Source organism: Heloderma suspectum, chromosome 3 (genome assembly GCF_057233095.1).
Source record: "Heloderma suspectum isolate Gila_16-S chromosome 3, 16-S_ref, whole genome shotgun sequence".
NCBI classification, from domain to species: domain Eukaryota; kingdom Metazoa; phylum Chordata; class Lepidosauria; order Squamata; family Helodermatidae; genus Heloderma; species Heloderma suspectum.
The window spans coordinates 291,527,500-291,549,904 of NC_139460.1; positions in this window are offsets into that span (position 1 = coordinate 291,527,500).

The window sequence follows — 22,405 nt, forward strand, 5'->3', positions numbered from 1 at the left end:
CTGACATGCATAGGACTGTGATCTTAAGCCTCCAGATCTATCACAGCAGCACCCATCTTGTCTTCTGTTAACGTTTTGTGAGATTTTCACAGTGAGGTTATATTTAATGAGCAACCATCACATGTGTGAACATTAGGAAATCTAACTGATAGTGATCTCAATTATCCAACTGCCAGTCCTTATGTAGCCAAAACCGCCCTACAAGAGGAAGGTATCAGCAGGCTTTGGGGGAGACCCTGAGATCTGCAGAAGTACAAAAAAGCTTTAGGAAGAAAAGACCCTTAGGGGGGAATGCCCCCCAACCCCCCCAAAAAACACAGCCAGCCCAGTGAGAACTGAGCATGCTCAGTGAGCATGGAATGATGACTGATTTAGGGTGGGGGGGGACAGGGACAGAAAATTAGTGGGGAGATGGAATGGAATAGTGTCCAGAGTCCTGAAATGGAGCACTCTGCACTGTAACATTTAGTTGCAGATCTCACTGGTAAATCCCAATATATTGCTGTTCCAGCACCCCATCACACTTCCAGTCACTTGCACTCAAGTCCCCCATGCTTGACCCATACTAAAAACGAATCTAGTGACTGGGGGCCTAATGAGGTATGATATGGGAGATCTGTCCACAGATCTACCAGTGTCTTTCTCTTTAGTTAACAGCAGTTGCAGAGAAATTTGGATCAGGGCCGTGGTACTGGGGTTGGAGGTGGAGATGGGTTAACCCTTCCCCTGTGCAATTTTCCCAATGGAATCTCTTCACACAAACTTCAGTTAGATGCAGAGAGGGGAGGAGGAACCAAGTACCCATTTTGTTCTTGTCTTTTTCCTCCAGCAGCTTTGGGAGGTGGTTTCCACTGAGGAAATGGCATGGGGTGGGGGGAAAGAGTGTTTTTTAACATCCCCTTAATCTCCTGCATGCCCCTGCTTTTAACTGAGGAGAAAGATGGCAGGTACAACGCAGGGGGGATCCCCATCCACCAGCTTTTGCCCCCAAGCCCCACTGCCTCTCCTGGCCGGGAAAAGCTCTTATCTCTGATCAGCCACTGATTAGAGATAAGAAAATTTCCCTGCTTTGCAGTGACAAAGGGAGCCTACATCGCATCTAGTCTGGCTCTGCATCAGATGTGAAAATACTTTTGTCAGATCCACACTCCTAAACATACACTAAAATCAAGAATATTGCAGCCCACATTTCTACTGCTGCAGCCACCATAGCATGTCTGGCAAGGAAAACTGAGTAGGCCAGTCCTGTCTCTATGCCAGGCACCAGACTCCCATCAGTTCAGCCCATTACGTCCTTCTTGCTGGCCTCAACTAGCAGTGCTAGACTCCACAGCTTTGATGCTCAGAGAAGACTGCCTAACTGATAACAAACTTGAATGCAAAAATATTTATCTCTGTCAGTGGACTGGCAAATATTCTGAAACATTTGGATAAGCAGAAGTTCAATTGCTCTAGTAGTTAAGACCTTCTGAAAGGTCCTATACTTTTAAGCCCATATTATGCTGCATGTTTTTATTGTTTTTACATCTGTTTAATCTTCATTGCTTCCTCCATAAAAAAGACGGAATTGTAATTTGATGAAGGTCCTGAGAATTCTCTGTTGGAGACTTCCAGCACTCTGCATAGAACGTTTTTACCCAAACACATCTTGCCGGATCACCTCCATGATGCTCCCTCCCTCCCTCCCTCTGCAAAACTCACCTCATTCGTGTGTTGCCTTTCCTTTGGCATAACCACGTAGTCCCTATCCCACTCATGGTAGAGTATTCTCAGGGTGGCTTAGCGTGACGTGCAAACCCACCCACAGAATCATAGAGTTGGAAGGGACCTTGAGGTCATCTACAATATGTAACAAATGAATACATAATCTCCTCTTGTTTTACCTCCGCTGGCTTCCTCTCACTCTGTTATCTACCCTGCGTTGAAGGGCTTCTTCACATGGAGCTTTTATCCTGCTATTGAGATTGGTTACTCACGGAAGTTTGTGGGCCCGTTAGATGATGTTGTGAACCTCCAGGACATCTCCTGCACTAAGGGCTTCACATGGAGCTTTTATCCTGCTGTTGCGATTGCTCACTCATGGAAGTTTGTGGACCATTTAGATGGCGTCATTAACCTCCAGAGCATCTCCTGCATTAAATGACCCTTATCTCATTTTTAGATAGATTAGAGATAATGAAGTATCAAATCACCCCACTTGTGTTCCGCTTGGAAAAGCTGCAGAAAGAGGAGCTAGATCAATGAAACATATGGAAGACTCAGATAAGGGGGTGAGGGTGAGGGAGTGTGGGGGAAGGAAGCATATGTAAAAGGAGTCTGTCATGATCCTGCATTTAAAATGGAAGAAGAAAGCCCTGTTTTAAATGTGGGATTTGAGGCTGGTGTAGAGATGCTCGAATTCTAGATTATAAGCTCCTGAGGACAAGCACCTGACTTCTTTAATTCTATAAAGCAGGGGTGGGCAACTTGTGGCCCTCCAGATGTTTTGGCCTACAACTCCCATCAGCCCTAGCAAGCATAGCCAATGGTGAGGGCTGATGGGAGTTGTAAGCCAAAACATCTGGAGGGTCACAAGTTTCCCACCCCTGCTATAAAGTGAAAAGCACATTAATGGTGCTACTTAAACAATCACAAGTAATGCAGTTCCCAACATTCCCTTGGGAGAGGGAATTACTATTAAATGAGCTGCAATCTGTGAGGTAGAGATATTCCCTAAAGCACTTTTTCCCAACCTGGTGCCCTCCAGATGCTTTGGACTTCAACTCCTATCAGTCTTAGGCAGTGGAGGCTGGTGGCTCCAATGTCAGTGGGGCAGTGAATCTGCTCCAGGTTTCAGTCAGAACCAGTCAGAACTCTAAAGGAGCTATACCTATAGTGTTCTGACTGGTTCTGACTGAAACCTGGAGCAGATTCATACACCCCTGACATCGGAGCCACCAGCCTCCAGTGGCCTCACCCAGTATGGCCAATGGTCAGGAATGCTGGGAGTTGTAGTCCAAAAATCTCCAGCACACCAGATTGGGGAAGGCTGGCCTAAAGAGATGCACAGAAGTCAGAAGGAAAAATTCCTCCCTGGTCAGCCACTCTCATCGCTGAAATGATGTAACAGGATAAGCCACCCCTGGTGACATCTTCAGTTTGGTGCCACTCTTAAAGCCACAGGAACAGTGGTGTAGCAGAGCCTGAGCTCACAGGAGGCTGATATCAACTGCCACCCACCTCAAAATTCCCCGTTCTGTCTGAACTTAGTTGCAATTGTCATAGTAGTTGTCAGGAAATGCATTTTCCCAGAAACTATACATTGTTCCCTGTTGTAATTCAAAGTATGTTGGGGTGGCTTGGTCTTCAATGGGCCATTAAGAGCCCTTAGTTTTACAAAAGACCTGTTCCTGGTGGAAATGAAATTGCTAGAAATTACCATTACACCACTGTACAGTACACAACAGGAATTGTTGAAGATCACAAGCTGAATATGAGCCAACAATGTGATGTGCCTGCAAAAAAGACAAATGCTATTTTGGGCTGCATTTATATAAGAATAGCTTCCAAATCCCGGGAAGTACTAGTTCCCCTCTACTCAGCACTGGTTAGGCCTCATCTGGAGTATTGTGTCCAGTGCTGCGCACTTTAAGAAGGATGCAGACAAGCTGGAGAGGGTTCAGGGGAGAGCAACAAAGATGATCAAGGGACTGGAAACAAAGCCCTATGAGGAGAGACTGAAAGAACTGGGCATGTTTAGCCTTGAGAAGAGAAGACTGAGGGGAGATAGGATAGTACTTCAAGTACTTGAAAGGTTGTCACAGAAGAAGGCCAGGATCTCTTCTCGATCATCCCAGAGTGCAGGACACGGAAGAATGGGCTCAAGTGACAGGAAGCCAGATTCCGGCTGAACATCAGGAAAAACTTCCTGACTGTTAGAGCAATACGACCATGGAACCAATTCCCTAGTGTTAGATAAAAAGTCCTTGCTTTCGGTTTAGAAGAAAAGAATGCCAGGCAGGCAGCAGTGGATCCAACACTATTTTATTGAACGTTTTGCAAAACGGGTGCAGAGCAGTCTGGACCCCGAGACACGTGTGCAAAAGCCCTTTATATCATATCGCTTCTATTGTTCTTACCAGTAACCAATGAAACAGTTAGTACATCGGCTCACTAAGTTAATATCCAATAAACAGTCACTATCAGCTTACCAAGCCGTTAGTCATAAGCGCGTCAGTATGATTCCCTTTTTGCTCCGCCTATATTTTCCCGCCACTCGGGCTCTTACGTAACTTGAGACGCCAACGGTTATGGAGTCTCCTTTTTTTCTAACAATTCCCTCCTTTAAGTCTTTATTCACGTCTTCAAGCATTTAAAATTGAGTTTCTTTATCAGCACAATAAAGCAAGAGCATCTGTTTTGACAGAGCGGTTTCAATTAACCGCTGGGATAAGCCTGTAGCGCAGGGGATAATGCAACAACCAAATAACACTAAAACTCCTATCATCACTACAAGTGAAATAAGGATTGAGGCTGCTAGGTGTTTCCATTTTCCAAACCATCTCTCCAACCAGTCAGTCACGGGGTTGTTAATCCCTGAATTCTCGGCTAATTCTTCAGACAAGGCGGTGAGACCCTGCAAAGCCCTTGTTACTGTGCCATCTGGGGCAGTGTTGTTAGGGATGAAGGTGCAACACCGTCCACCTAGCATGACACAAACCCCTCTTTTTTCTGCTAACATCATATCAAGAACACGCCGATTTTCCCAAGCCATTTGGCTGGTGGCATCTAGCTGCTCAGCCAATCCTTTTACAGCATCTCGAGTATATTTTATAAACCTCTGTTGATTATAATAAACGTAATTGATCCAATCTACATTTTTGTTAATGGTCACCCACCAAAACAGGGTAGATTCAAATCCTGCAGAAATTTGATTTCTTCCTTTGAACTCATCTGGCACTCCCCTTGGTACTCCTATGGAGTCAATATATATTTGATCATCAAAAGGGGTTACTGATCGTTTCTGCCGGGGTTGGCCAGTCTTCTCTGCTGGATGGTATGCAATTGAAAAGGGGACTGCCAACTGAACTAACCCACAAGCTCCGGACCAATTGGAGGGCAATACCTCATACAACTCTAGGCCACCACAATACCACCAGAGATCAGCTCGTGGGATTGAAAGGGAATTATTCCTAAAGCAGGTGGAATTAACACATCTTACTTTACTCGTCAGGTTCCCTATACGCCCCTCTGTGTCTGCAAGGTTTCGGTGTATGCATCCGGTATGGTTTCTTCTTTGCAGGAAGACTGTGGAAGGTCTGACACGATCCTTTGATTTGAGTGGGGGGTATAATTTATTGAGGGTTTGGCATTCCTCCTCTCCCCATGCGTCAGGGTGTTGGAACAAACGGATCACGCAGGTGAGGAGGGAAGGAGTGTCCCATCCCAGTGGAAAGGGCAGCACCTTTGCTACAGATCTCCCTGTGGCACAAACAAAACAGTCAGACTTATTTAAAGACTTGGCTGTATACTTTATCCACTCTAACCACACATTATCAGTTTCCTCTGTTATTGGGATCCCTAACCTGGTTCTCCAGGGACGCCTCTCTTTCTCAGGGATCTGTACCAGAAGTGGTCTGAGGGGTGTTGGTGTGACATTTCGGGGTTTTATCTTAAAGCTGTCAAGCCCAAGTCCTTGAGGTATCACCATCCACGTTAATATTTCTTTAACTAACATTACCAACACCACCCACAATACTTGCTTCATATTACAAGTTTTTTGTAATTCGAACCCGAGCTTTTCCCAGATGTTGTGACTTGTATATTACAGGCGATTGTGGCTCCTGGATGGCTTCTTCGCCTGTGTCCTTGGCAGCTTCCAGAGGGGTGCCAGGGAGCAAAGGACCGTTGCCTGTGTCCTCCTGTTCTTTCCAAGTGACAGAAGGAAGCGAGGGTCGCTTAAATGGCTTTATCCGGCTGCAATGTGTCCATTTACTAGAACCCACAAGCTTTACACACGAGTGGCTGGTTGGTCCCACCAAATAAGGCCCCTCCCACCCTTCCTTTAAAGCTTCTTTATTCCACTTTTTCAGCAACACCTCGTCTCCCGTCTGGAAGAGATGGATAGGTGCATCTAACGGCAGTCTCTGAAACGGAACGGAATAAGCTCGTAGCTGTGAAAGAACAGACTGTAGAGAAGTCAACTGATCCCTTAGCATCTGATCACCCACCTCCCACTTGACTTCCTCCCTCCTTCCGCAGTGTACCCGAGGCGGGAACCCAAACATCAGTTCAAAGGGGGACAATTTTATGTCCTTTCTTGGCATCCTTCGAAGCTTCGTTAAAGCTATTGGCAGAGCCTCAACCCAAGTGAGCTTCACCCCTCGTTGGAGTTTGGTTAAAGTCTCCTTGAGGCTCCGATTGATTCTTTCAACCTGTCCACTTGCCTGGGGCCTCCAGGGGCAATGTAAATGCCACTCTACTCCCAGAGCTTGTGCCATCCGTAACTCAGCAGGAGAGTATGTGGGGCGCTCTTTTCTTTTGGGTAGAATGAGGAATGTTCCTTGGATTCCCTCTCTGGCTGCTCTTTTTGCGGCCTCATCTGCCTTCTGGTTTCCCTGTCTCCATTTTTCCTCTTTTTCTTTCCCATGGGCTCGGACGTGGACAACAGCTACTTGTGAGGGTAGCTGGAGGGCATCCAGAAGATCCACTATTAGGCCGCCATTAGCCACTGGAGATCCGTTTGCTGTAAGGAATCCCCTCTCTTTCCACAGTTGCCCATGAGCATGCACAACGGTGAAGGCATTTTTGCTATCGGTATAAATATTTACTCGCTTTCCCTTGCTGGCTTGCAGGGCTCTTGTCAGGGCTACCAGTTCAGCGGATTGGGCGGAGAAATGAGGAGGCAGCCTTTCCTCACGCACACTCTCCTCTAGAGTAACGACAGCCGCGCCTGTGTAGCGCCTTCCATCCAGCATATAGCTAGATCCATCTACAAACAGATCTCTGGCTCCCTCTATTGGTTCATCCTCAAGGTCCGGTCGGCCTTTGGTGTCTAGGTCTAATACTTCAAGGCAGTCATGATCTGGGAGTCCTGATCCGTTTGTGCCCAGTAATGTTGGCAGTAGTGTGGCGATATTAAAGCTGGAGCAAGCCTTAAAAGTGAGGTTTTCGTTTGTTAGTAAACCTATTTCATATCAGGAATGCCGGGCTGGGTTGAGAAATTTGCTTCCTCCTCCTGATCCCAAAATTTGCGGCACTCCATGCGGCACCCAAACTTCAATGGGTCCTCCCATTGTCATTTTCTCGGCTTCAGCACAAACCAGAGCTGTTGCCGCTACTGCCCTCAGGCAACTTGGCCATCCTCGTGCTACGACATCTAGGACCTTGGAGTAATATCCCACTGGTCTCCAAGAGGGCCCTTTTCGCTGGCAAAGCACTCCCGAAGCTATGCCCTTATTTTCATGCACATATAGTCTAAATGGCCGGCTGGGATTTGGTATGGCTAGAGCAGGTGGTGACACAAGAGCAGCTTTAAGACTGAGAAAAGACTTATTCATTTCCTTAGTCCATTTCCATTTATCCAGTCTATCTTTCTGCAGCGCCTCATACAGCGGCCGCGCTGTCTCCCCATAGTTTGCTATCCATAGTCGGCAGAATCCGGTCAACCCCAGGTAGGCCCTCAATTCGCGGGGGGACTTAGGGACAAGAGTGTCACGGATGACTTCAACTCTTTCTTGCCCTAGGCTCCGAGTCCCTTTAGTTATGTGGTAGCCTAGGAATTTTACAGTTGGTTGGGCCAACTGTACTTTTTCTTTTGACACTTTATACACCCCCCCCCCCCGCTAGATAGTTGAGGAGGGAAACCGTCCCACTCCGGCACGCATTCTTCGCCTTGGCTGAAATCAGGAGGTCGTCACAGTACTGGAGGAGATGCACCTCTGAGTGCTGCTGGACCCAGGGTTCGAGATCCTTTTGGAGCTGCTGGCCAAAGACCACCGGTGAGAGATTGAGCCCCTGAGGGATGACTGCCCATGCTAATTGAACTTTTGACCCCCCCTCTGGGCTTTCCCATTCAAAGACGAACAAAGGCCTTGAATCAGGGTGGAGGGGGATGCTGAAAAAGGCATCTTTTAGGTCTATGACAGTGAACCAGGCGTGCTCTTCCGGAATTCCTACAAGGAGGGTGTGTGGGTTGGGGACCACAGGATGGGGGGCCTCGATCTGCTGATTAATGAGCCGGAGGTCTTGCACTAAGCGAAAGCCCTTGCCCCCCCTCCCCTTTTTGGCACAGCGATGATGGGCGTGTTATAGGGGGACATTATCTCAATGAGCCGGCCTTCTTCTCGGAGCTTTGTTATTACTGGTTGTAGGCCCTCCTTTCCTTGGCGGGAAAGGGGATACTGTTTCACATGAACAGGCCTTGCTCCCTCCTTGAGGGGAATTTTGTATGGTGCTGCCGACTTGGCACGAGAGGCCCCTCCAATCCCGGCCCAAGCTAGAGGGTTGACTCTGTTTTCTATTAAGCTCCAGTCCTCAGTGGCCTCTGGGGTGGATTCTTCTGCAACCTTCAAAAGGGCCATTTGGTAGTTACTACTCTGCTGTTTAGGGAGCCGTATCTCCATCCTTCCGTCAGGAGTAAAAGCAATCTCAATTTGGAGTTTAGTCAATAAGTCCCTCCCTAGCAATGCCACCGGACAGGAGGGGGTACAGACAAATGCATGTTCTAGGTGTGTTTTCCCAACCTTGGTGAACAGGGGACGAGAGAGGGGCACTTGGGTTGCCCTTCCCTTGACCCCAATTATGGTGGTGAACCCCCCACCTCCCGTTGGGGTCTCACTGAGGGGGAGGATGGACAGGGCGGCCCCTGTGTCCACAAGGGCTTTGTAGGAGCGGCCCCCAACCTTTATTTTGACCATGGGGTCCCGTCTTGCCTCAGAGACGGCTAAGAGGGGGCCGGGCCCCGGTCTGTCCTAATCTCTTTCCTGTTCATACAGAACTCTCTGCGCTTCTCCCGTATTTTCCCCTCTCTCTTTCTGCTTCAAAGCCTCACAGTCACGCTTCCAGTGCCCCATTTTCTTACAAAAGGCACATTGATCTTTCCCCAGGGGAGATCCTTTCCTTCCCCCTTTTCTCCCCTTCCTAGCTCCCTCCTTGTCAGGTTTAAGAACCGCAGCAAGGAGCTTGGCCTGCCTCTTGTCTTTTTCTTTTCCTTCTTCTTCTTCTCGCCTCTCATAAACCTTTTGAGCTACTTCAACTAAAACTCCTAGGTCAGCTGCCAACCCTCCTTCAACTTTTTGCAACTTCTTTCTGATGTCCTGGCAGCTATTTCCCACGAACTGAGTCGTGAGGATCCTTAAATTATTTGGATCATTCAAGTCAATGTCAGTATATTTAGCGAAGGCTTCCCTCAGCCTTTGGAGGAACACAGCAGGAGGTTCATTTTTGTCTTGCTTTAGAGTCAGGACTTTTTGCAAATTGGGGGCCCTTCTCGCGGCTTGCTTCATGCCTGCTAAAATGAGTCGAAAATAGTCAGCATGTAAGCGTCTATGTGCCGCTGTGGCCACCCCCCAATTGGGTCGCCCTGTGGGCAGAACCTCCGCCGTCTCCTCCTCAGTTGCCTGGGGATTTTCCTCCCTATACTTGGCTCGTGCCCCCGCAAGGATGGTTGGCTTTTGGCTGAGAAAACAGGTGTTCAATAGCATTTGTGTATCGTCCCATGTGGGGTTGTGAGTAAGCCTCACATTCTCCATCAGAGACAGGAGTGGCCCGGGATCCTCTTCAAAGGAGGGGTTAAATTGTTTCCAATTATACAAATCAGATGTTGTGAATGGGACATAAACAAACATCGTCCCTTGAGGATGTTGGGCGGTAGGGTCGGGGACTTCTCTGATGGGGAAGGTGAACTTCACCGGTGGTTGGGGGTCCTTTCGCAGGTTGTAGTTAGGTCCCCCTTTTGCCTCTCTCTGTAGGACCTCCAATCTTTCCTCTAGGGAATATAGACGATCTTGGAGAGTGTCCTGGCGTTCAACTAGAGGGGTGGGGTCCTCTGGTACTATTTCATGAGAGGGGTCCTTCTCGGGGGCATCTAACCGCTGGGCGGGCCCCTCAGGAGAGGGTGGTGGTTGCAACGAGCGCCCTGCGACGGCTGTCCCGTAGGGAGGAGGAAGCAGTAGGTCCTCCGGTGCCGTGGCCATGACCCTGGGTGGTCCTTCTTTTGGTGGTTTCCTTTTGACCACCATGGGAAGGGCAAGGGACATGCATTTAACAACCCACGGAGCAGGCCTGCCGCCAAGGGGCACACAAGTTGCCCACGAATCAATATAAGGGAACTGGTCCCAACTTCCCCTCTGTGCTACTATTGTTTGCACATCAGATACTAAGGTTGGGTCAAAAGACCCCTCGGGTGGCCATTTGGGTTCTAATATTGGCCATTCCTGGGTGCAAAAAAAGACAAGACGATCCTTTGTCATCTTAGTTCCATAATCCTGCTTAAAATGTGACCAATTGCGCAAACAACACTCCAAGGGCGTATGGGACTTCTTCGCAGACTTAGACTGGGACCCGCCCATGACGGTGGGAATTTCAGTCAGCAATTCTTGCGCTTCGCCCTCCTCTGACCTAGCCCATCTCCGGGGTAAGGAAATGCAGATCGGGGCTCCCCACTCGCTTCGCCCGTAGGCGTCTCACACAATCACAAACACACCACCGTCCCGCGTTTATCCCCTAATGTAAGCTGTTTCACTTACCCCAAAAGTCTCTTCTGTCCTGCCCGCAGCTGCGTCCAGCTGCTTATTGATCCACTGCCGGTGCCTAAAAGGAGTGATCACGTCTCCCTCTTCCTCTGGCATTGGTCCCCAGGCGCTTCTGCCGCCACCGTCGTGAGGAGAAGGCAGTGTAAAACAACCACCTGTGGCCACTTCTCCTCCGCGGCCCCTCGGCTCAGCGCGAAGGGGACGCGCCCCGAAGCAGGATCCGAGTCACGGCACCAAATTGTTAGATAAAAAGTCCTTGCTTTCGGTTTAGAAGAAAAGAATGCCAGGCAGGCAGCAGTGGATCCAACACTATTTTATTGAACGTTTTGCAAAACGGGTGCAGAGCAGTCTGGACCCCGAGACACGTGTGCAAAAGCCCTTTATATCATATCGCTTCTATTGTTCTTACCAGTAACCAATGAAACAGTTAGTACATCGGCTCACTAAGTTAATATCCAATAAACAGTCACTATCACCTTACCAAGCCGTTAGTCATGAGCGCGTCAGTATGATTCCCTTTTTGCTCCGCCTATATTTTCCCGCCACTTGGGCTCTTACGTAACTTGAGACGCCAACGGTTATGGAGTCTCCTTTTTTTCTAACACTAGGGAGGTGGTGGGCTCTCCCACACTGGAGGCATTCAAGACGAGGCTGGACAGCCATCTGTCAGGGATGCTTTGACTTAGCTTCCTGCACTGAGCAGGGGGTTGGACTCGATGGTCTTATAGGCCCCTTCCAACCCTACCATTCTATGATTCTATAAACCCTCCTAGATCAGGTTGGGGAGTGAGGGCAAATATCCTCCTTCATTCCTTCTTTCCTTCCCCACCACTCTGGCAACAGAGAGAGCAGCAGTGAATGGTGCGCTCTGTCAGTTGACAGGTCACAGTGGAGGTTTCCATAAGCCATAAATCCCCACCCACAGCCATACGCTGAGCTCTCCAATTCCAAACGGAAATATTCACTGCTCTGTAAATAGGAGTGCCAGTTTCCTAATATGAACAATACGTGGTTCTTTACAGGGATTAAGGCAGGTCTAAAGCACTCCCTTGATATTTTATCCAAGTAGATAAAGGACAATAAAACTGATAACAATCCTCATTGGGAGCTTCAGCAATCTCCCTGACATCAAATGCCCAGTTTAGATATTTCTGAGGGAATATTTCCTCTTCAACTTATCTTTCAGTGATAAACTGAAGGGCAAAGGGTACCCAGGGATGGAAGGTAGCTGTTCGGATCCTGGTTTTTGAGAGCCATTGCAGAAAACACCCTCAATGGCCCTGCTCCTTCAGAGCGTCTGCCTTTTCACCGCCATTGTCACCAGCTGCTATTGCTCTTCAACCTCCTCATTGCTACCACTTGCTTGCTTGAGAGGCCAAGAGCCAGTGAGCAAATAGGCAGTGACATCTATTGCTCCTTCTTTTCACCACCTCTATTGACTGGGCAAGAGCAAGAGGCAGGTGAATAAGCAGTTGTTCCTCCTGTTAGTTGTTCCTAACAGGAGGAACAACTCCAGGGGGATCTTGTCAGTGGGGCCCTGTTGGAGTATGGGCCCTCAGCAGGTGGCCAGCCATGACTACCATTGACGGCGGCCCTGTACAAGAGGATATTTCATCAGCAAGGTGTGTTTCACGCTACTCAAACTAGTACAAAATTATTTCCTGTGCACACCTGGATTGAGTTTTTCACTTCAAGGCAAATGCATGCACAGCCTTGCTTGCAATACACATTTTCTCCTGTTAGTGATGTCAGTGTGAATATCCAGAAGAGACTGTTTCCCAAATGCAAGTTAGTCATGGAATGGTGAACATGTATTAAGACACATTTGGGCAAGAGGAAGAAACATTAAAGAATCATGACTTTGGAGGTGGGTCACTTTTCCCTACTGGCGGATCCCGTTCTTTACATGGATTCCCCCACAGAAAAAAGGACTACAATAGCCTGCCACTACTTAAGTTAAACCTCTTGACACACTTTAGTCTACCCAGCTTCTTGGGAAGTTTCTAAACCCTTCTGCCAAGGATCTCTCATTCAACTCATCTCTGGAGGCAGGGGTGGGGCGGGGGAATAAAAAGGAAATTCTTTTGGATTTCCATGTGGGGAAGGTTTTAGTGAGAAATTCACTTGTACAACATTAAAGACATTGTCCAGATATAAAAAGTGTATTTGGGTTGGGCAGGGAGAAGGGGTAAAAGGCAAGCACAAGGCAGAGCAACTACTATACACACAGGATTCCAAATAAATATAAATAAAGTCAGTCTAACTTACCTAGAACATTTTATCTGCTTGATTTGAATGTTGGGTTTCAGAACATGTGCAGAATTCCTTGTCGAGAAGAGGGTCTGAAAGAAAATCCCAATTAGTTGTTACTAGGAAGACGCAGGCTGAGGGCAAAGTCTCACGAATTTATGGAAATCTGTGATCAGTAGAAGCTAGCCCCTTAGCAGAGGTGGACTGTTGTTTTGCCTGATGGGGTGTTAAGTTTCCTTTCTGATCTCAGTGGTCTAGCCAGCCAATCAGAAAATTATTTAGAGGCTAGGTCCGCATGCTTAATGACTCTGCACTTACATGCCAAAAGAGCTGGACGGTTTCAACAAGCTGCAGCATTGCAGCTTGCTGGAAAAGAGCTTAATGTTAAAATAACTTAATGCTTAGATGTATATTGGGAATGGAAAGGATATGATTTTGCTTACGGATGAACTCCCAGTGGGAGTGAGAGGCTCTAGGGGCACTCTTACTCTGTTTAGAATATAGGGGTTCATCACACAGAGTAGGGTAAGAACATAATAGCCCTACTGGATGGATCAAACATCCATTAAGACCAGCACACTATTTTCCACAGTGGCACAGCTCACAAATAGGGCATGGAGGAATGAGTCTTCCTCTGCAGTCCCCCCCCCCCAACTGGAATTCAGTGACATATCACCTCTGAACATGGAATTTCTATTTAGCTATCATGACCAATAGCCATGGATAGACTGATCCTCCATGAATTTGTCTAATTCCCCTTTTAAAGGCATCTAAGCTAGTGTTCATGCTACATTGTGGGGCAGAGAATTCCAAAATAAATTAAGCACTGTGTGAAGAAGTACTTTCTTTTGTATATCTGGAATTATGCGTCAGTTCTTCTATTATTCTTGTATAGCATGAATTCTTGTATTATGAGAGAGGAAGCAAAATGTCCCTCTATCCACTTTCTCCATACTATGCACAATTTTATACACCACTGTCATGTTTACCCCCTCCTCCCACTCGCCTTTTTTCCAAATTAAATAGCCCCAAACATTTTAACCTTTCCTCATAGGGAAGTCATTCCAGCCCATTGGCCATTTTGGTTGCCACTTTTCTGTTCCTTTTCCAGCTCTACAGTATCCTTTTTAAGATGGAGCAACCAGACCTGTACACAGTATGCCAAGTTCAGCCATGCCTGTGATTTCTCTAAAGACATTGCAGTACTGGCAAGTTTCATCTTTCTATCCCTAGCATGGTGTTCACCTTTTTCACAATTGCTCAAACAGGGAAACAAGGAGCAAAAGTGCATTGCTTTTCACCATTACTCTGGTAAAAGAGGGTTTGTCTAGTGGAAGCTAAAAGGTGTATCATTACATATACAGCAATGGAATGTATTACTGCAGGCTGCTCCCTGAGAAAAGATACCTAGCAACCAGTTTGCTGTGACTGTCTCAAGGACTCGCGAGAACAGAATCTTGATAAAAGTTCAGAAATTTACTCCCAAGTAAATAATTGATGTACTTCAGAGTAAAATCGCATAATATTGCATTTTAAGTCCCACTGAGTTCAATGGGGCTCACTACCCATTAAGTGTGATGACATTGCAGCCACAGATTCCTAGCCAGTGTGGTGTAGTGGCAAGAGTGTTGGACTGGGAGCTGGGAGATCCGGGTTCTAGTCCCCACTCAGCCATGGAAGCTCACTGGGTGACTTTGGGCCAGTCACACACTCTCAGCCCAACCTACCTCACAGGGTTGTTGTTGTGAGGATAAAATGGAGAGGAGGAGGATAATGTAAGCCGCCTTGAGTTCCTTGCAAGAGGAAAAAAGGCGGGATATAAATGCAATAATAAATAAACATTGAAAATAGAGAAAGGAGTGTGATGACAGATGACTATTTTGCTGACAGATGACTATTCTGCTGACATATCAATGCTTACTTTGTAGGGTCTGAAGTCTAAGTCACATGCACAGTTTCCCATGATCATGTCCTGACTCAAATTAACGGTTGCTGTCAGTCAAGATCTAGGCTTGTGGCGAAACATGCGGCTCATCGCTATGCCATGCTCATGTATTTAGGGTGCAACATATTGAGAGAGACCATCACCTCCTACCTCCTCTGAAGTTGGAGGCGACTGCCTAGCCAATGCAGGGCGGCGGCTGCACCGAGGAGATGGGGTTGCGCTCCCCCTGAAAGACCAAGTGCGCCGTCTGGGATTCCTCCTGGACTCTCAGCTAACTGGGGAAGCCCAGGTGGCTGCAGTGTCCAGGAGTGTTTTTTTTCCAGCTTAGGCTGGTACGCCAGCAGCTGCGGCCCTATCTGGAGAGGACGGACCTTGCCTCAGTTATCCACGCACTAGGCACGTCCAGGCTGGACTACTGTAATGCGCTATATGTGAGGCTGCCTTTGAAGACTATATGTGAGGCTGCCATCGGAGATCTTCCATGCTCCCTCATTGCAGTCTTTTATGAAGGCCTTGAAAACATATTATTTTACAATGGCCTTCAACTGATATGACTGCTACTGTTGCTGCTGTTAACATCATTGTTGGTTTTGTTGTTGGGTTTAATTGTTTTTTGTTGGCTTTTGTTGTTTTTATTGTTTTTGCATTTTTATCACTTTTAATATTTTGTTTTTATGTATTTTATTGTTGTAAGCCGCCTTGGGAGGGCTTCTGCTCTGAAAGGCAGCAAGCAAGCAAGCAAGCAAGCAGGCAAGCAAGCAAATAAATTCCCTCTGTGCTCCGGCTTCCCTGCAGTTTGCCTTAGATGCCCAATTTTGGGCATCTAAGCATGGCTTCTCGGAGGGGGTGGGAACGGAGCTGGAGACCATATAGGAAGCTGTATAAAACAGCTTTCATGGTCTCCTCCCCTCCCCCCAGAACACCCCATTTTTGTCCTTTCTGTGCTCCGTTGGGAGCATTCAGAGGCATGGAGGGGCAACTGGTGTGGGTCTCTCTGTGCCAGCTATGAGGGGGAGAGGGTGGGGAGTGAGGTTTCCCAGCCCTGAATTTGTAGTGCTGTGTATGAGCTTGGAGCCAGGAAACCAAAAAATCCTGTGTCTCCCAGACGCTGACGTAGGATTGCTCTTAGTGTAGTATGTTGGATTGTATAGACACCTTGATCTGATTTAGCAAGGCAGTTCTTATACTCTCAAAGCAGAATTTCATAGAAACCGACACTGTAAAATAAACACTCACAAGTGGAGATTTGTCAAATAGAGATTGTCATAAAATCCCAAGTACCATTGCCTGTCACTGCCTCTTGATAGCTCCTCTTGGTTTCACGAGATCAGGAATGCAGGAGAGTTGTTTCTAAGGCTGGGCATTCAGGCTGGGCATTCTGAATGACAACCGGTTTACACAATGGAGGTTATAGCCTAGAGCCAGGGTCTCCAACATTTTTGGGTCACTGGGCACATTTGGAATTCTCAGTGCCATGGATGCTCTCACAAAATGGCTGCCATGAGGGGGCTTGCCCATTCACAAAATGTCTGCCATGGTAGCTGTGGGCTGTGGCCAATCACAAAACACTGATTTCTCAAAGGCAAACTGTTGAGGTTAAAAGAAAAGTAACATGCCCATGAATTGAAGAACAAAACAGGCCTGTAGCCAGCCCAAATGTTCAGGGGGGAGGGTGCCAAAAAAGCAAGGGGGCAGGTCATCTGGTTTGCGGACCTTTAAAAGACAAAATTGTAAACTTGATTCTTACTTGTTTATAAAAAAAAAATTGGAGGGGCATAGAAAATTTAGGAGGGGCAGACTACCCCAGCCCACCCCTGGCTATTGGCCCAAAAGTGCCTTCCAGTTAAAGAAATAATTTCAATAACTCTTTAAAAAAAAACATGAGCTGCAGAGAGCCTGCAGAGCACCACTGGAGGTGCCCATGGACACCATGTTGAAGACCCTAGGCTTAGAAGTTCAAAAAGTGCACCACTTGAAGCCAACATGGATTTGTCAAGAACAAGTCCTGCCAGACTAATCTGTTCTCATTTTTTGATCAGGTAACTTCCCTTGTGGACTGTGGGAATGCTATGGACATAATATACCTCGACTTCAGCAAAGCTTTTGAAAAAGTGCCCCATGATATCCTGATTAGCAAACTAGTGAAAAGTGGGCTAGATGAAACAACGATCAGGTGGATCCACAGTTGGCTACAGGATCAGACTCAAAGAGTGCTTATCGATGGGATCTTCTCAAACTGGGGAGAGGTAACGAGCAGGGTACCGCAGGGCTCAGTCCTGGGCCCAGTGCTCTTCAACATTTTTATTAATGACTTGGAGGAGGAGGTGCAGGGAATGCTGATTAGATTTGAAGATGACACAAAATTGGGTGGGATAGCTAATACCTTGGAAGACAGAAACAAAATTCAAAGTGATCTTGATAGGCTGGAGTGCTGGGCAGAAAACAACAGAATGACATTTAATAGGGATAAATGCCAAGTTCTGCACCTAGGAAGAAGAAACCAAATGCACAGTTACAAGATGGGCGATACTTGGCTCAAAAATACTAGAAGTGAGAAGGATCTTGGAACTGTTGCTGAATATCAGCCAACAATGTGATCTGGCTGCAAACAAGGCAAATGCTATTTTGAACTGCATTAATAGAAGCATAGCTTCCAAATCCGGGGAAGTACTAGTTCCCCTCTACTCAGCACTGGCTAGGCCTCATCTGGAGTACTGTGTCTAGTTCTAGGCACTTTAAGAAGGATGCAGACAAGCTGGAGAGGGTTCAGGGGAGAGCAACAAAGATGATCAGGGGACTGGAAACAAAGCCCTATGAAGAGAGACTGAAAGAACTGGGATGTTTAGCCTTGAGAAGACCGAGGGGAGATATGGCAGTGCTCTTCAAGTACTTGAAAGGTTGTCACAGAGAGGAAGACCAGGATCTATTCTTGATCATCCCAGAGTGCAGGACATGGAATAATGGGCTCAAATTACAGGAAGCCAGCTTCCAGCTGAACATCAGGAAAAACTTCCTGACTGTTAGAGCAATACGACAATGGAACCAATTACCCAGGGAGGTAGTGGGCTCTCCCACACTGGAGGCATTCAAGATGAAGCTGGACAGCCATCTGTCAGGGATGCTTTGACTTAGCTTCCTGCATTGAGTAGGGGGTTGGACTCGATGGTCTTATAGGCTCCTTCCAACCCTACTATTCTATGAAAGTTCAAAGTGGACCACAAAGATCTGGGCTCTTGTGAAAGTCTCCATGCACCCTCCTTGCCTAGGGCTGTATGTTTAGTTCACTGTAGGCTGTACAGAAGAATGGAGATGACTGAAGACCAGACTGAGCAAAAAGGATGGAGGGTCTGTGATGCATCTCTTGTAAACAAAACAAACCACCTCTTACCCATTCCAGCATCTTTACTTTTTGAAACGCTACCCCAAGATGGTGAGCAAACCATGGAAACAAACCTGAGCTGTGAAAGACAGGCTTCCCCAATCTGGCATCTTTCAGATGTGTTGGACTACAACTCCCATCATGTGCTAGCTGTGGATGATGGGAGTTGCAGTCCAACACATCGGGGGGGCACCAGGTTGGCTGTAAGACAAAATCCAGTTCACTTAAAAGTCTGGTTTCACTTTTAATTTGCAAAATTAAAATTTGAGTTAATTTCTGGGACAATCAATGTCTATGATCAGAGACTGCTGTCAAGCTCTGAAATACAGTGCTGGTGAGCAAATCTAAATCCGTTGATGTCACAATGCAAATAACCTGGAGGCATTGGTATTGAAATATTTTCAAAATATAGACTGAGCAATAATGTTATCTCATATATGACTGCATATTTAAAAGTATTGTTGAAACCAAGCTGGAAAGGAAGAAATTTACTGCCCTCTTGTGACTTTGCTCCAGAAAAAAAATGAAGTCAGTTTTACATCAATGTCATCTTTGGGTGCTTTTCACTTTCTAGAGATAATGTTTCACCAGTAGGAACATGCCTCCTTGAGAGTGCAGTTGTTTGAACTTCAGTGAACTCTTCTACAGTCAAAAACAGAAGTGGATCCTACAAAAGAAACTGCATGATCTTGGATCCCCTCTTCCTGGGCTAAAACAATAACACTGATTTAATGGATTGAAATAAGCCCTAAACGATTTGGGGCCAGGATGTAAAGGATTGCCTCCTTCTATATGAACCAAAACATAATTTACAAGCATTTTTGGAGACTCTGTTATACGTCCCACCACCAAGAGGGGCGATCCAAAGCTTTCACTTGCATTGTTAATTAACCATAGTTTAGCATTATGGCCAAATGTTTTGAAGTTGGCTTGTTTCAGTAAATGAAAATTAAGACTAACCACAGTTTAAGGTTTAGATGTAGCACTAAACTGTTGTTAAATAAAAATGGAAACAAAAACTTCTGATGTTCTCTGTACTGTGCCAGATGGAAAGGATGAGTGCACAAGCCTGAGGCTCATGCAGGCTGGTCCACGTAACAATAAACCATAGTTTCTTGATATGTCCAAATGAGGCCATGGTCAGGCTATTGCTAGGCACCAGATCAGAACCATTAAAAAAAGAGGTGGTAATCCTAGCTACATGCCAGATGTTTGAGTCAAAGTACCATCAACTTCTGTGGAACTGATTCCTCACTTTCTTTCTAGTGACATTATATAACTCTGTTCAATGAGATGAGTTCTAACTTCTCTCTCTCCAAACAATGAATAAATAATGTTACATGAACAAGCACATAGCCAGGAAGTTTAAATCCATTTCTATTTATTTATTTATTTATTTTGTACAATATTAAAGAAATATTAAAAAAAAAACAGAACCAAACTCTGGATACAACTGTTTGATCTGATCAGTTTTGACGCACACATTATGTATGCAGTTTATTCTACATTGAAAACAAATGCTCACACAAGATGGCATATAGCATAACAAACTGATGTAAATTTTTTAAAAAAGTATTAAAGTATTAGCACATAACATGTAGTGTATTAGGAAAAAAGAAACATTCGTTTCATCACCCATTTCCCTTACTAAAAACAGATATTTAATCCCCCCCAACTCTTAAAAAGCAGAGCATTTGTTTTTCCAAAGCCATCTTTTCCAATAGTCACCCTATAATACAGCACTTTTCAAACTTCTGCTTTCAGGGAACCCTTTCCACAACGACTTGTTGACTGAGGAACCCCTACAAAACTGCTATGGAACACCTTTGTGTTGCCGAGGATTGAGGGGGCAGTTAACCCTGGGCACTGGCCAGGCCTATTGGACCTCATTATCACCCCACATGAGCCAAGGATGGACCCTAGAACAAATCCAGTACTCCTCTATTACAGGGAAAATGTTTTTTATGTATTTACTGTATTACATTTCTATCCCACCTGTCCTCCAAGAACTCAAGGTGGTATACATGGTACTTTCCCTCCTTATACCCTCACAACAATCTTGTGAGGTACGTTAGGCTGAGAGAAAATGACTGGCCCAAGGTCACCCAGGAAGTTTCATGGCTGAGTGGCGATTTGAACCTGGTTCAACACAATTGCCGCTACACTATACTGGCTCTCACTGCATAGGGGCAAGCAAGCTCTTTTAGAGGAAAGCCCATCAACCATTACTTACATTCTCTTTGAGGAACTCTTGATATGCATCCAAGGAATCACAGGGTTCCCTTTGAACTCAGTTTGAAAGCTGCTGCTCTAATAATATTCCCAGATCACAAGTTATCAACACCCTGCAACTTGCATTTAATCATCATTTATGTATACTGCCGTTCAGCATCCCTGATCAACAGCATCTCTGTTCCAGTAGCTTTTTTCATTGTTGAAAAAAGTCTTTTAGTGTAAAAAATAAAATCAATTTCACAAACCAAAGGCTTACATTGACATTTTGTCAAATAATTAACATTCGACTCAATTAGAAAGAACTCTGCTCATGTTTGCATTGCAAGCCTATTTCAAAGCTTTAAAAAAATACTTGAAAAGAGGACTTCGTTAAATGATCAAAGTCCCTGTTCTCACCCACCCACCATTTCTGTGAACAGTAGAACAATCCCCCCCCCCCCACTCTTCATCTACACTATCATTTGGTTCATTACTTTTTTTAAAAGTTCAGGCAGGTTTTTTAACAATAGTAGTTAAGGGTTTTTTTGCATCTTTTGTCCTAAGTTTGACACACTGCCTTTTAAATCACAGTCACAGGAAATCAGGGGGCTTGACCCCCCCCCCCCGATTCTCAACTCAACCTCATCACAGTTTTGCACTAAACTCTCCAGTGGAGATACTCTTTATATTTTCATCACAATCCAGTGCATGTCTACTCAGAAGTAATTCCCACTGAGTTTAACAAGACTTACTCCCAGTAAATATGCTTAGAATTGCAGACTTAATCAAGCAGACCTTCCTAATCAAAATGCACTTCAGCCTGGTTCCAACCTTACCTTTTTGAGGATTTCACTCTCCTCCATGGCAAGGAACAGGGGAAAGGGAGAGGGAGAAAGAGGGGGGGGGGAGAGAGAGAGAGAGAGGGGGAGAGAGAGAGAGAGAGGAAAGAGCGGTACCATGAGTGATGTGTGACACCATCACTTTCTCTCACGTTTTCCACATTCTTCTCTTGCTTAGGCCTCCTATCTAGAGCTCCAGATGTGCTCCAATAAAAGTGAGCATCCCCCACTGACTCTAAGGAGGTAGCTCTGCTAGGACGAAGGGATGTCCCTTATACTGAAATGCATGGGAAAGGATTTGGTGTATCCTTTCCTATATGCAGATGGATATGCTGGTTGTATGTGAGGTTGTCTGCAGTGCTCTAGAAATGGCATCACTTACCCTGGGACTGAATGTTGCCTCCTAGCCAATCTTTGGGATGGTGTCTTATTTCCTAAGGCAATACACTTCCCTTGCTGCTACACGCCCTGTCAAAACATGGCCAAAATGTGCCTCCCTGCAGTCAAGCTCCTTTCCAAGTGACGGCCACCTTACATGGAAGGCATTCTGATTTATGCTGAACCTTAGGACGATTTCCTCAAAAAGAATAGAAGGAGAATTCTATAGCTATAGCTCTTGCTACTTGAAAAGAATCGCTGGTGGGTATAAACTGATGTATAAACTGTCGTGTAGAATTCATTCCTCTCCTACTATGGGCAATTAAGGCTGCAATCCTATATGCACTTGCTTGGGAGTAAGCCAAACTTAATTCATTAGGGCTTACTTCTGAGTAGGCATGCATAGAATTGCACTGTAAATGTTGGAACTGGCTCTTCAAATGTAAACATATCAGTCCAAATCCTCACTTGGAGTAATCCAACCCTCTTCCATTAATCCCTTCACTGATTTATTTCAGTTATGAGCCCAATATCCTTTTTTTACAACTGCAAATACCATTGACTGGCTCATAAATCCTCAAATATAAAACTCCAGGCACTGTCAAATCTTCCTATACAATTGTGGCATTGTTTCTGCATCTTGTAAGTGAACAAAGAAACAAAACAA